Source organism: Sorex fumeus, unplaced genomic scaffold, assembly GCF_029834395.1.
Source record: "Sorex fumeus unplaced genomic scaffold, SorFum_2.1 ptg000095l, whole genome shotgun sequence".
Lineage (NCBI taxonomy): Eukaryota > Metazoa > Chordata > Mammalia > Eulipotyphla > Soricidae > Sorex > Sorex fumeus.
Genome location: NW_026606152.1, coordinates 14,914,651 through 14,926,778, shown reverse-complemented (window position 1 = coordinate 14,926,778; position 12,128 = coordinate 14,914,651). Strand labels below are relative to the sequence as shown.

Genomic DNA, 12,128 nt, shown 5'->3' with positions numbered 1-12,128 from the left:
TTTTTTAATAAATATTTTGAAGTAGGAATTTTATTCTCAATACAAACTTTAATATTATTAGCATAATTTGGGCTGTTTTAATCTTCTGTGTTCATGGTTAGAATCACTTGGGCAGAAACATGCAGCATGACTCAAGTGTAGTTGCTAAAACTTATAATTATTCCTAAATATTTTCATTAAAAAGAAATCTTTGAACATTGTATAACTGAAACTTGATTATGAACAGTCTTGTAACTATGTATCTCATGGTGATTCAATTAAAATAAACGTTGATATTTGTTTTTATTGCATAGCTTTTTATTATGTTAATTTTTTAATGCTGTGATCTTTAGAATTATTTCATCTTAAGCAAAAAACTTTTTCAGTTTGAACAACGGGAGGACAGTGATAAAAATAAGATAAAAAATGGGTTTTTCTTTTTACAAAATATCTGAATTTCAAAAGAATTGCTTTTAAATTTCAAATTAGGTTTTTTAAATAGCATCTCATTTAAATCTAAAACTAAAAACAAATATTCCTATTTCTGTTACTTGTCAACCGATACTTAGGTTTTGCTTCATATTTTGTTCAAAGTAGGCAAGTCACGTATAAATTTTTTTTTTTAGTTTGGAACTTTGTAAAAATTTTATGGACTAAACTTTGTTTCTTTGGTAATAGGGTCTGGTATCAGACATTTGGTGCTGACTGGCTATATGAAACCTGGGAGATCAGAGCTTTCTATAAGCAAGATATATTTTATTCCTTGATTAGAGTTTAGATATTTTCATATTTTCCAGCTGAATAGTTGAGGAAAAAAACTAAATTCTAAGAATGTTGATAATTGAGCACAATTTTATCTTTTCTCCCCAGCCTGCTTTTTAAAGGAAAAAAAATTAATTGAATAATTTTATCATAGCAGACTTGCTAGGTAGGTTGAGCTGAACCATTTTTTCCCTGTGTGCAAACTGCACATGCTTTCCTCAGCTTGCTACTTCAACAACAGCAGCAGCAGTGGTAAATAAACAAACATCACCACAGTCCTGTTCTTATCCCTTTCAGCTGGGAGCAGAGCCTAGGAGATTGCTCCTGCTTGTCAGATGTTGTGCAGAATAGCTTTTATATACAATAATCCTGGTCAGAACACCAGCTTTTACACAGAGTAGGAATCACCCAACTGTCAGTGTAACATATAGAGTATAAACACATTCTTTGATAAAATACTGTTTTCTTCCTCGGGCAGCAAGAAGAGAACAGTAGCTGTTTATAGTTCTTAGACTCATTCGCTTTTTTTTTTTTTTTTTTTTTTTTTTTCCCATTTTGGGTCTCACCCGGTGATGCACAAGAATTACTCCTGGCTCTGCAGTCAGGAATTACTCCTCTCGGTGCTCAGGGGACTATATGGGATGCTGGGAATCGAACCTGGGTTGGTCGTTGTAAGGCAAACACCCTACCAGCTGTGTTATAACTCCAGCCCCTAGACTCATTAGTCTTTTTTTTTTTTTTAATTTTTATTAGAGTCTTATTCTTTCTACTGATTTTTTTCCCTCCCTGTGGTTTTAGTTTATTTGATTTTGATAGTTTATTCTCAGTTTCAGTGAAACTTTTTGTTTTGGGTGGCATGTTTCATGTTTTTCACTTTTAAACTGATAAGACTGGAGAAATAGATAATTCATTGATGATAACACATTAAATAATATTGAGAAAAAATAATTGACCGTGGCCACACAGGAATGTTTCTTTCACTTTGGCATCATATTCTGTACTCCATTACTTTCAGATAATAGTCATCTAAACAGTCAAATTCTTGTTGATATTATAACTAAAAAGATCATACAATTGTATTAAGTGTGTACATAAAGGTGGAAATGCATAAGTATTTTTTCCCTCACTGTTAACATAATAGTCTTATGTCCAGGAAATTTGGCTTATTTTAAATTTTTTGGAAATAGGATTTTGTGGTTTCAAGTGTTCTAATTTTTATTATTTGCACAGATGTGCTTAGCCTAATATTTGCTTTTCTTTTGTATCTAAATAATTCAAATAGATTGCAGTTCAGGGGACTGAATTTTGGATCTTTACTAAAGTTCTAATTTCATTTGTAACGTTCTTGGTGGAGACTACAAATAAGGGTTCAGGGAAATAGACCAAAAGGCAAATCTCATGTTTCGCGTGCCCAAGGCAGAGATTCAGTTCCAGGGGCAGCATGGCCCAAGCACCAAGCCACCCAACCAGGAGTAGGTAGCCATTGAGCACAGCCAGGTGTGGGCCAAGAAAATAAAACTTTTAGTGAATAAAGCCTTAAAGACCCAATTTAAAGTCTCATGTTTGCAAAAACATTAAGAGAAACTGTAGTTGTTCATAATTTTCATTTAATTCTGCCCATATTACTTCTGCTCGGTGTTTTCCCTTGCCCCAGTCATAGTAAACTCAAAATACTGGTTACCTACTATTATTATCTCCATATAGATTAGTTATACTGTGTGCTTAATTAATTAAAATAACAAATGACCCACAACTTTGTCTAAAGTGAAATTAAACATAATTCAAACAAATGGAAATTTTTTGTTTTGCTAAAACTCGAATGTATTAATAATGTAACTTATCAGGTTAATATACTAGTAACTTGCCCTGAACCAAAAGTATATTACATAATTCTTTTTATTGAAAACAGCTTGCTTTTACTATTATTTACTGTGTAAATAAACCAGAGTATCTAGGTTAGCAAGATAACCTACACTAAGGCATATTTTTCCAGATATGTTAAATCAGAATCTTTGGGAGTAGGACTTGGGAATTTGTGTTTTTAAAAATTGAGTTTTTCAGAATCAACATGTATGAAGTACTGCCCAAAATAAAAGGGGTGAGGGTTTTTCACAGTAAATCATTGCTAGTTTTTGCTTTTTTTTTTTCTCTTTAAACCTTTGGCCATTGTGGACCTAAGCTTAGTGACTAATAACAAATCCTAGATTTTTTTTTTTAAACCTCAGCAGTTGTAGTTTAATAGCATTATTTTCTCAGTCCAACGGGGAAAAAAATACAAAATCAGAACTTCAGTGTCTTAGGCTAAAATTTTGTCTGTTCTATTTGCTTGACCTACATTGTACTCATAATCGATGAAAACAAAAGGAACAATTACTTTAGATTTTTCCTTCTGTTTTGTGGGCCACGCTCTACCCTTGGTGTTTAGGCTGACTCCTGTTTGTGCTGGGGACACTCTAAGGTGCTGTGAATTGAACCGGGTCAGCCACATATAGAGCAACATGCTCTATTCTCTACCCACTGTACTATTGCCCCAGCCCCACTTAAGAATTTTTAAGGGTCAAGGATGTAACTGAGTGATAGAGTGCATACTTAGCATATACAAGCCCTGGTTTCAATATCTGTTATACACATATTAAAATTTCATTTTAGATTAAGCTATTCTTTATTATTCATCCAAATACAGAAAACATACAGAAAATGCTATTCATATACTGCTTCTGGGAGCACTTGGCATTATTGAGGATTTATATAGATATGAACCCAGTAATTTCTAAATATTCTAGACAAATTAAGATATGAAGGCAATGTCTTTTTTCCATAAGGAAAGAAGTATTGATAAGGCAGTATTAATCTTAAGCAACAGAAGTTTTGGGGAATTGTGGATTGTATTTTTTTATGCTACCATTAAAATGAAAATTATGTGCATCATGAATATAACTAATTTAGGAAATAGTTGCAAATATATGCATAGTATAACTTAAAAGATGTTTATGTGATAACAAGAAACATAAAAGCAGTGATATTTTAAATACTTGAGTTTGTAGTATAATGTAAAAGCATACATTGTAGATAAAATCAAATTGTGTATTTTGGTTGTATCTTAGGAGAGGAAATGGGATCGGTATGATACAAAAGGAACTAGTGCGTGGAGTTCATGCCCAATTCAATCAGCCTAATCAATGCCTGAGTAAATAGCAGTACTCCTACATTAATTTTTTTTTTAAAAAAGGAACGTGTGTGTGTGTGTGTGTGTGTGTGTGTGTGTGTGTGTGTGTTTCTTAAAGAACATAAAGCAGAAGTGAGCATGGTACTCCTGGTAGTGCTGGCGGTACCATATGGGATGCCAGGAATCAAAACCAGGTTGGCCACTTGCTAGGCGAGCATCCTACCCACTGTACTATCACTCCAGCCTCTTTACTGGTGAAGATAACTTAGAGTAATATATACTTGGAAGATTCCACATTAGGATCTTAGTTGGCTTTTTCTTTTCTATGTCATACAGCAACAATACCAATGTGTCACTTGGTATAAAAAAAATGATAGCTTATAATCATGGTACACAAAAATCAAATATAAAGTTCCTAGGATATTTTTTAATTTACAGTTGAGCTTAAATGTTTTCATCCTCTTCATACTGGCATTTAATCCTTTCTACTCTTAAAGGCCAAGAAAACGATTTCTCTTTTCTTAATTATTATTCATTCCTTAATCTCATAATTCAGCCAATTTATAAGTATTTTCTTTGTTTTTGACGTAGATCACAATTTCAATTTCTTCATGCATTTTAGCCTCCAGCATAAATTTTTTATTTATATGGTATTGTAAAATTACTGGAAATGGACAATGTGTGTATTTAATATTTTCAATTTATCTGTAATGTATGTACTTACATGGAAAAAGATTGCTTGTCTTGGAGAATGATCTTGAATTTATCTTAAAATACCTGCAATAATTTCATGTCTTCTGGAAACTCAACCTAGACTAGCCTTTCTCAACTGAAGACCATATAGCCCCCAGAGGGTCTTTATATAGCAAAGAAGCGAAAGATAAAAAAAAAATCAAATAAAAGGGAGGCAATAGCATGAGACTACAGGGCCAACCGATGTCAGAGGGATCACAAGGAGGAAAGAATTGGGATGGGTTTGTGATCAGTTCCAAAATATATAAATGCTGCTTATACATATTTTATAATCATAATTTTTCTGACTATATAATAATTAGAACACAGTGATTGTCAACCTTAATTGAAAATTTTCTATCTTAAAGTTACCAAGATTTTCAGTTTTTATTCTTGTCGTTTCCCTAGACTTGATAAGAGTAGAATGAAGACCATTATTAAACAATTGCTCCAGCAATTCTTACCTTGTAAGTATTAACTCTCGGCCCTTCTACCATTATGATAAAAGTTTCTGTTTTGTTTTTTACTTCTAGATACTTTTTAAAAAATTATTTTAAAGTTACATTTTTATTTGGTGATGGGGTGCTAACTTATACCAGCATGGCTCTCATAGACTATTGGACAATCTACTTTGTCCTTGAATGATACCTTTCTAACCTCTTACTCCTTTTACATTAAAAGTTTAGTGTTAATTTAATGCAGTTCAAAACATAATTACTGGAAAGTGTTTTATATTCATACTCTATTACTCTTTAGATCTGAAAGTCAGGGGTCCTTTAGGAGGTACAGAAAGGCACTAGCCTTGCACACATCCAACTCTAATTTAACCACTGATGCTTGCATTTGATCTCTTGGTGTAGCCCTAAAAACAAACAATGGCCCAAAAGTAGTTTAAAACTTTTTGTCTTCAAAGAAGTTCATAAACAATACCATATTTGTAATCTTCATTATTCATGTTTATTGACAATTATTTCTGGTTTTATAAAACGAAGGCATCAATTTGATAAGTCGTTTTTTGTTTTTGTTTTTTTTTTCATTAATTTGTTTTTACATTTCAGTAGACTGCAATTCAGACTCCTTAGTGAGGTGCAAAACTTTAGGAAAATCGGCAATTCCTTTCTTCAATTCCAATATGTATACTTGGATACCTTTTTCTTGGAATATTTATTTTATCCAGATTTATTTCAGTTTTGACAGACTTTGTTTCTCACTGAGAAACCAAATTCTGTGGGAGTAATTTTAATAGATTAGTTGAAATTAATATACCCCTAGAAGGACTTCAATCAAGGTCAAGTAAATATACAAGATACTTGATATCCTAAAATCAGTTACCTAGGATTCATTTCCACATACTCCTTTAGCTAATTCAGCATCCCTAAAAGAATTGAGTATGGTTATTTCTGTTCTTGATTTTATGGGGTGACCCTGTTTATTTTTTTAGTTGAGATTTTATGGTTTACAGTACTATTAATGGTTTCTCATGCACATTATTCCAACATCACACCTATCACCAGTGTATCCATCTCCCTCCCTCAAGGACCCCCAACACCTTTACCTCCTTCCCTCCAACTCAGTTCTCCATTTTGTTGAGGATGGCCCTGTTTGTTTCTTTTTGGGCCACACCCAGCAGTGCTCAGGGCTTACTCCTGGCTCTGCACTCAGCATCACTTCTGATAGGTTCAGGGGACCATATGGGATATCAGGAATGGAGCCCAGGTCAACAGCATGTAAGGCAAATACCCTTACCCACTGTATTCTCTCCAGTCATGGGGTTGCTTCTCTGTTTAAATAGAAACTAGTATTGTACCCGTTTTTGGGGAGGGCCGAGGCTGGTGGGTTAAGGCATGCCTGTCAGTGCTCAAAGCTTACTCCTGGCTCTGCACTAAGGGATCTCTCCGGGTGGGGGAACCATATGTAGTGCCAGGGATCAGATCCAGGTTGGCCATGTACAAGGCAAGCATTGTACCCACTATACTGTCTCTCTGGCCCCTAACAGGAAAACTTAATGATGAGCAGTATGAGGAGTGGTAGCTAGATGCCACAGGTCACTTTTTCTAATTTTTAGCCTTAATATTTTTGTCTCTGGAAATCTAGAATGGAAACACTTGCAAGTCCCCAAAGAATTCTATATAGTCCAGAATTATATTTCTTAATTGGTCCCTTGGAAGCCAACTCAGCTTAACTTCAAATTTAACTTAGTATTACACCCTGTTATAAACTGGAGGGTTTTCTACTTTTTCAAAAGATAGAGGTATCTTTTCACTTTCAACATATAAGCAGATTCTTAACCTCATTTTGTAAATTTGTAAGAAAACAACCTACATACACTCCAGCATATTTTTGACATGGCTTTTGCTGTTTTTTAAGGCTTGTGTTGTCTGGAATTCCATTTTATGGAGTTCCAGGCTAAGTAGCATGCCTGGAATTCCATTTTATTTTAGACATTAAAAATGATAATGTTTTTAGTTGATACCCAGAAAAATAGATAAATCATAACAGTAGTCATTGATTGTGTTAAGATGGTGTTCCTTCTCATTTTTTCCTATGCTTGTTTAATGACATTATTTCTTTAATATAGGGATTTTTCCCACCAGCCGAGAGTGAGGTTTCCTTTTTTCACCACATCCCCAACCAATACTGGTTGTTTTCAGACTTTTTGATATAAACCATTCTTTCTCCATTAAAAAATTAAAAAATGATATATATGTATATAAATATCGACTTTTAATAACTTTTTGTAGAAAGAAAATATTCCACATAGTTAATGCTGTTAAACAACAGCAGAATTTTGCCTTTGGTTTTACAAATTGAGTACAGATGAGTTTTGTGGTGGAAAGGGCCTCCCAGGAAGTGTTCAAGAAGCCTGAAACCACTGCCAGTTACACCCAGCACTGCCTGATATGCCTGCTGGTATAGTGCTGAGAGGCCACCAGGGCTACCCTTGTGGTGTTTAGGGGTCTGTGGTATTTGTGATCGAGCTCAGGGCCTTGAATATTTAACCCAGTCTCAAAGCTCCAGCCCTTTGAGCTATCTTCTGGTCCTGAAATATTTTTCAAATTACAGCCATAAACTTTTATTGCTTAACAGAAAACATTCACAAATAGTCATATTTTTTTCCTTGTTTGCCCTCTTTTTCTTAATTAAACTATGTTTAGATTTTTCACATTACATTTAGGGATTAATAGTTTCTGTAATATGATTTTAAAATAGCAGTATATATACTTTGGTGTAAATAAAATAACTTCTCTAGGTGTTTGCCAGAAGTTAAAATCATTGCTTCTTTTTAGTCTACAAAAATAGAAATCTTAAGACACTTTCTATAAAATAAGAAATACTGAGGCCAGAGAGATAGTATAGCTATCTGAGAAGTGACTGCATTGGCCCCACTAGAACTGACTTTTTTTAGAACTGACTTTTAGAACCATTACAATATCTACAATGTAGTAGGTGTTCAATAAAATCTTTGCTAAAGCGAAAAAGATAAAATTTGAAAATGTTTTGTTTAAACTTTTGTCCGAAAAACAGGTGTGAGTGACAACAGGAATACATGCTTTAAACATTTCTCAATTAATTGCAAATATTTCTTTTCATTACACATTTTAAGTTCTGTAGAAACTTTAGGCAATAGAGTAATATGTGAAACATGAACTGCTTGGATGAGCTACATAAAGTTAATGGTGAAGATTCATAAAAACTGATGTGGAATATTAGAATGGAGAGGCTAATTTCAGTGCACATCACCATAAATTGTAAAATAAAATAAAACTAACTTCAGCATAACCTTTTTTTTTTCTGCTTTTTTTGGAGGAGGGGTTCACACCCGATGATGCACCGGGGTTATTCCTGGCGGTGCTTAGGGGACCATATGGGATACTGGGAATTGAACCCGGGTTGGCCATGTGCAAGGCAAACACACTACCTGCTGTGCTATCACTTCAGCCCCTAGCATAGCCATCTGAATGAGAAAAATGGTGCAAAAGTGGTTGTCGGGGCTCAAAAATCATGACATTTTTGTTACCTCTTGAGAAGTAATTTTCTCTTAGGTAGAAACTGTTATGAAGTGTACTTTCCTGGTAAAAATACAGATTGGTAATAGGAAAATTAATGAGCAGTACAGTACTGTGCCTTTTTTAATCTCTCATATCTGTATACAAAGTTAACTCATCTTTCCAAAGTTTCACTCTAAAATTATATGAAAGTATAACAGCTTTTTGGGGAGCAAATCTTCTTATTTATGTCATTTTGTTTTTATTTTATGGCAGCAGAAATTAAACCCAGTCTCCTGTATGCATATTCATGTGTTTTGCCCCTGAGCCATATCCCCAACCCAAAGGTGTTTTTTTTTTCCTTTTTCATTTTGTGCCACACCCTGCGATGCTCTGGGGTTATTCTTGTCTCTGCACTCAGTACTTACTCCTGGTGGTACTGGGGGGGACCATATTAGGATGTCAGGGATCGAACCTGAGTCTGCCACATGCAAGGCAAACACCTACCTGCTGTACTATTGAGCTGCCCCCCTCCACCCCAAAGTGATTTTGACTTAGTAATTAAACCAAAATAAAGGTGAATGTTGAGGGTAAAATAATTTAGCTATTTCAAGCCAATTAAATGAAAATTATTTTGTTTGAGATTTTTTTGAATAATTTTACCTTAGGATAAAAAGGTACATTTGTGTTTTGCTGGTTAAGTTTATCGAAACTGAGCTCTTGTATGTCATTTCTTTTTTTTTTTCCCCCTTGACATGAAGTCTACTACTTGATGAAGATATCTTTTTTTACTGCAAGGAATGAGATGCTGTTTGTGAATTAAACTTTTGTCAAGGTAAAGAGCAGATTTTATCAATTTTGTTTATGTAAGAGAAAATGTAATACATTTAAAAGTCGGGTTAAATAGCTTTATTTACATACTTAAGCTGATACTTTCTAGTAATACTTTTCCTTTAATTATACACCTTTGTATATATTCTGACATAATGTGGTAGGCAACGTGCATGGCATGTATTAGGTTTAGCTGAATTTGAGGTAGAAATAAATTTTACTTTGCTATTTAAAAATTTCTCATTAGTGCATACTACAAGAACCTTGGATCTTCAAACATGGAACTATTTAATGTATCTTATCCTCTTTGTTTTAAAAGAAAGAAAACATTTTGTATCCTTAGGTATTTAAAAAAAAAAACCTTGGAGTAAAGTAGCAGCACATAATGGTTTGTGGATTTTGAAAAAGTGCAGGCCATATTGTGCTGCCTCAAAAATACAAGGATCTGATCTTCTGAAGAAAATATGTTTCTTTTTGTTCGTAGCTCTTTGATAGCCATGTCAGCAGTGCCTTAGCAGCACGTAAATATTGGCGTTAAAATCTAAAATTATCTCCAGTATTAACTGTGCTGCTGAAGTAAGGTTGGCTATACTCTACATTTTTGCTTTAATATATGTAGGTATTGCTAAATATGTTTTTAGAGTTATTAAAAATGTTATCTCCAGCATTACTGACAATTGTTAGTCTGAATCTATAAAAATGTTAGTGCTAAATTTATTTGTGTTGTGTATTGCAATTAAACAGTGATGTTTAGTGTCATCAAGAATTTACTTAAGTTTACATATCAAAAAAGTTTAACTTACATTTGTATTTAACATACTCAGATTTTTACTTAATACAAAGATAGTTTTCCCTCTGTTCCTGCAATAAGGTACTTATTTCAATAATACATTATAAAATAAACAATCAGAATTTATAAAATAATTTTTAGTTATTTTTAAATATTTTATCATAAAAAAGAAAGTGTCAACTCATAAATAATAAATTCCTGAAATCTTTGTTCTCAGAATGTCTTTATTCACAATTTTAAAGGTGGGAAAAACTTTACAGTTAACCAGTTTATTGGACTAGCAAGGAAACGGGAGCTCAAGTGACTGGTACACACAAGGAATTCTGTGATGTATTATCTAATTCTATGTGTTCTAACTTTATTATTTTGGGTTTTTGTGTTTAGTTAAGTATTTTATAAATCTTTACCCAAAGTTTTTTTTTTTTCAAGTAAAATTAAAAATATGAAGACTTTATTTGTGGGTTTTGGTATCCAGTGTTTAACTTCAGAGTACAACAAAAATCTCATTATAGCTAGTAATTTCATCAATGTAAATATCATTTTTATATGTGTTTAAAATTTGAAAATGTTTTATCACAATTCCTTGCTTGTTCAGATGTTTTATCATTAAAAAACTGGTGTTTGGGATAAGACAACTATATTTGTGTACTTTGCCTTATTTCCAGTCTAGTAGTTTTCTATAACAATATAAGATTTTATAATCCAGAAGGAAATCTGTTACAAAGTCTTAATAATGAATAATTGCTAATTATAATTTTCTATTTTGGGAGCCTGAAAAACATTTCAGATATGATTGGAGGAATTCAGGAATCCTTTATTTAAAATTTAATTGGAAAATAAGGAAATTATTCTTCAAAACTAAATATAAGAGCAGTCTGCCATTTTCCCAGCAACCCCTGCCCCACCAAAAAAATAAAATAAAATTCCTCAAATAAGGAGCAGCTGTATCTATGATGGACTTAAATGCTGGAGTTTACATGGAAATAATGATGCCTGGAACTTTTAAAAATTATTGGGCCAAAGAGGTAGTACCATGGGTAACACACTTGGCCTTATATATGACCTACCTGGGTTCTATCCCTGGCATTCCATATGATCCCCTGAACACTACCACGAGTGAACCCTCAGCACTGCTGGGTGTGGCCCAAAAACAAAAAGCAAAGATAAATCATTTAGCACTACAGGGGCGATAATTCAAGTGGCAGGATGCATACCTAATATACTCACTTGAATTCAGTCCCCTTAAGCACATGCTGTTCTGGCCCTAGGCTCCCTGCGGATTTGGTCCATGCCCCACCCCCAGCACCTCATGGCAGAGCACACTGCATCTTGGGGCCATACACTACACCAGCATCCTCTGATGATGGCCCCTAATTTTAAAAAATCAATAAACATCATTCATCAAATTCTTAACCCCTTTCATTTAATTTCAAATACTTTTCCAAAGAACAGTACAAATATATAATGGTTTTATTATACTACACACAGATGTAGAAATATTCATGCAGTATGTTACAAAGTTTATATAATTTTCCACAACAAAGCGAAGCTAGCTTTTGTGGTTTTTGTTTTTCTAAATGACAGAGATGAAGAAACAGATTTTAAATTCATAGGAGAATTTTTCTATCTAGATGTTCCAGATATAAAGAAAGACCATTTGGAGATACTTGAGTTAAAAATTTTACCCTTTAAGGTTGATCATAAATTAACTACTTTAAGAAATAGTAAAGTATCAATGACTGGATAAATAGCAGTACTCCTACATTAAAAAAAAAGAAGTATAAAGTTTGAATGTTTGGGTTTTGTTTTGTTTTTTTTTTTAATCAACTTTAGAGGAAAATACTAATCTCTTACACTCAGATTTGTTTTTAAGTTGATAGCC

The 12,128-nt window shown here is 33.4% G+C and overlaps 1 long non-coding RNA gene across 2 annotated transcripts in view; it reads left to right on the top strand.

Annotated features, from left to right (window-relative positions):
• The window catches only part of LOC130040792 (uncharacterized), an 85,437-nt gene that overhangs the window by 49,400 nt on the left and 23,909 nt on the right, over window positions 1–12,128 (top strand). For both annotated transcript variants that reach the window (XR_008795024.1, XR_008795025.1), the window contains exons 3-4: window positions 5,048–5,106; window positions 9,387–9,460. This is a non-coding gene — a long non-coding RNA (uncharacterized LOC130040792). The remainder of the gene's footprint in view (window positions 1–5,047; window positions 5,107–9,386; window positions 9,461–12,128) is intronic.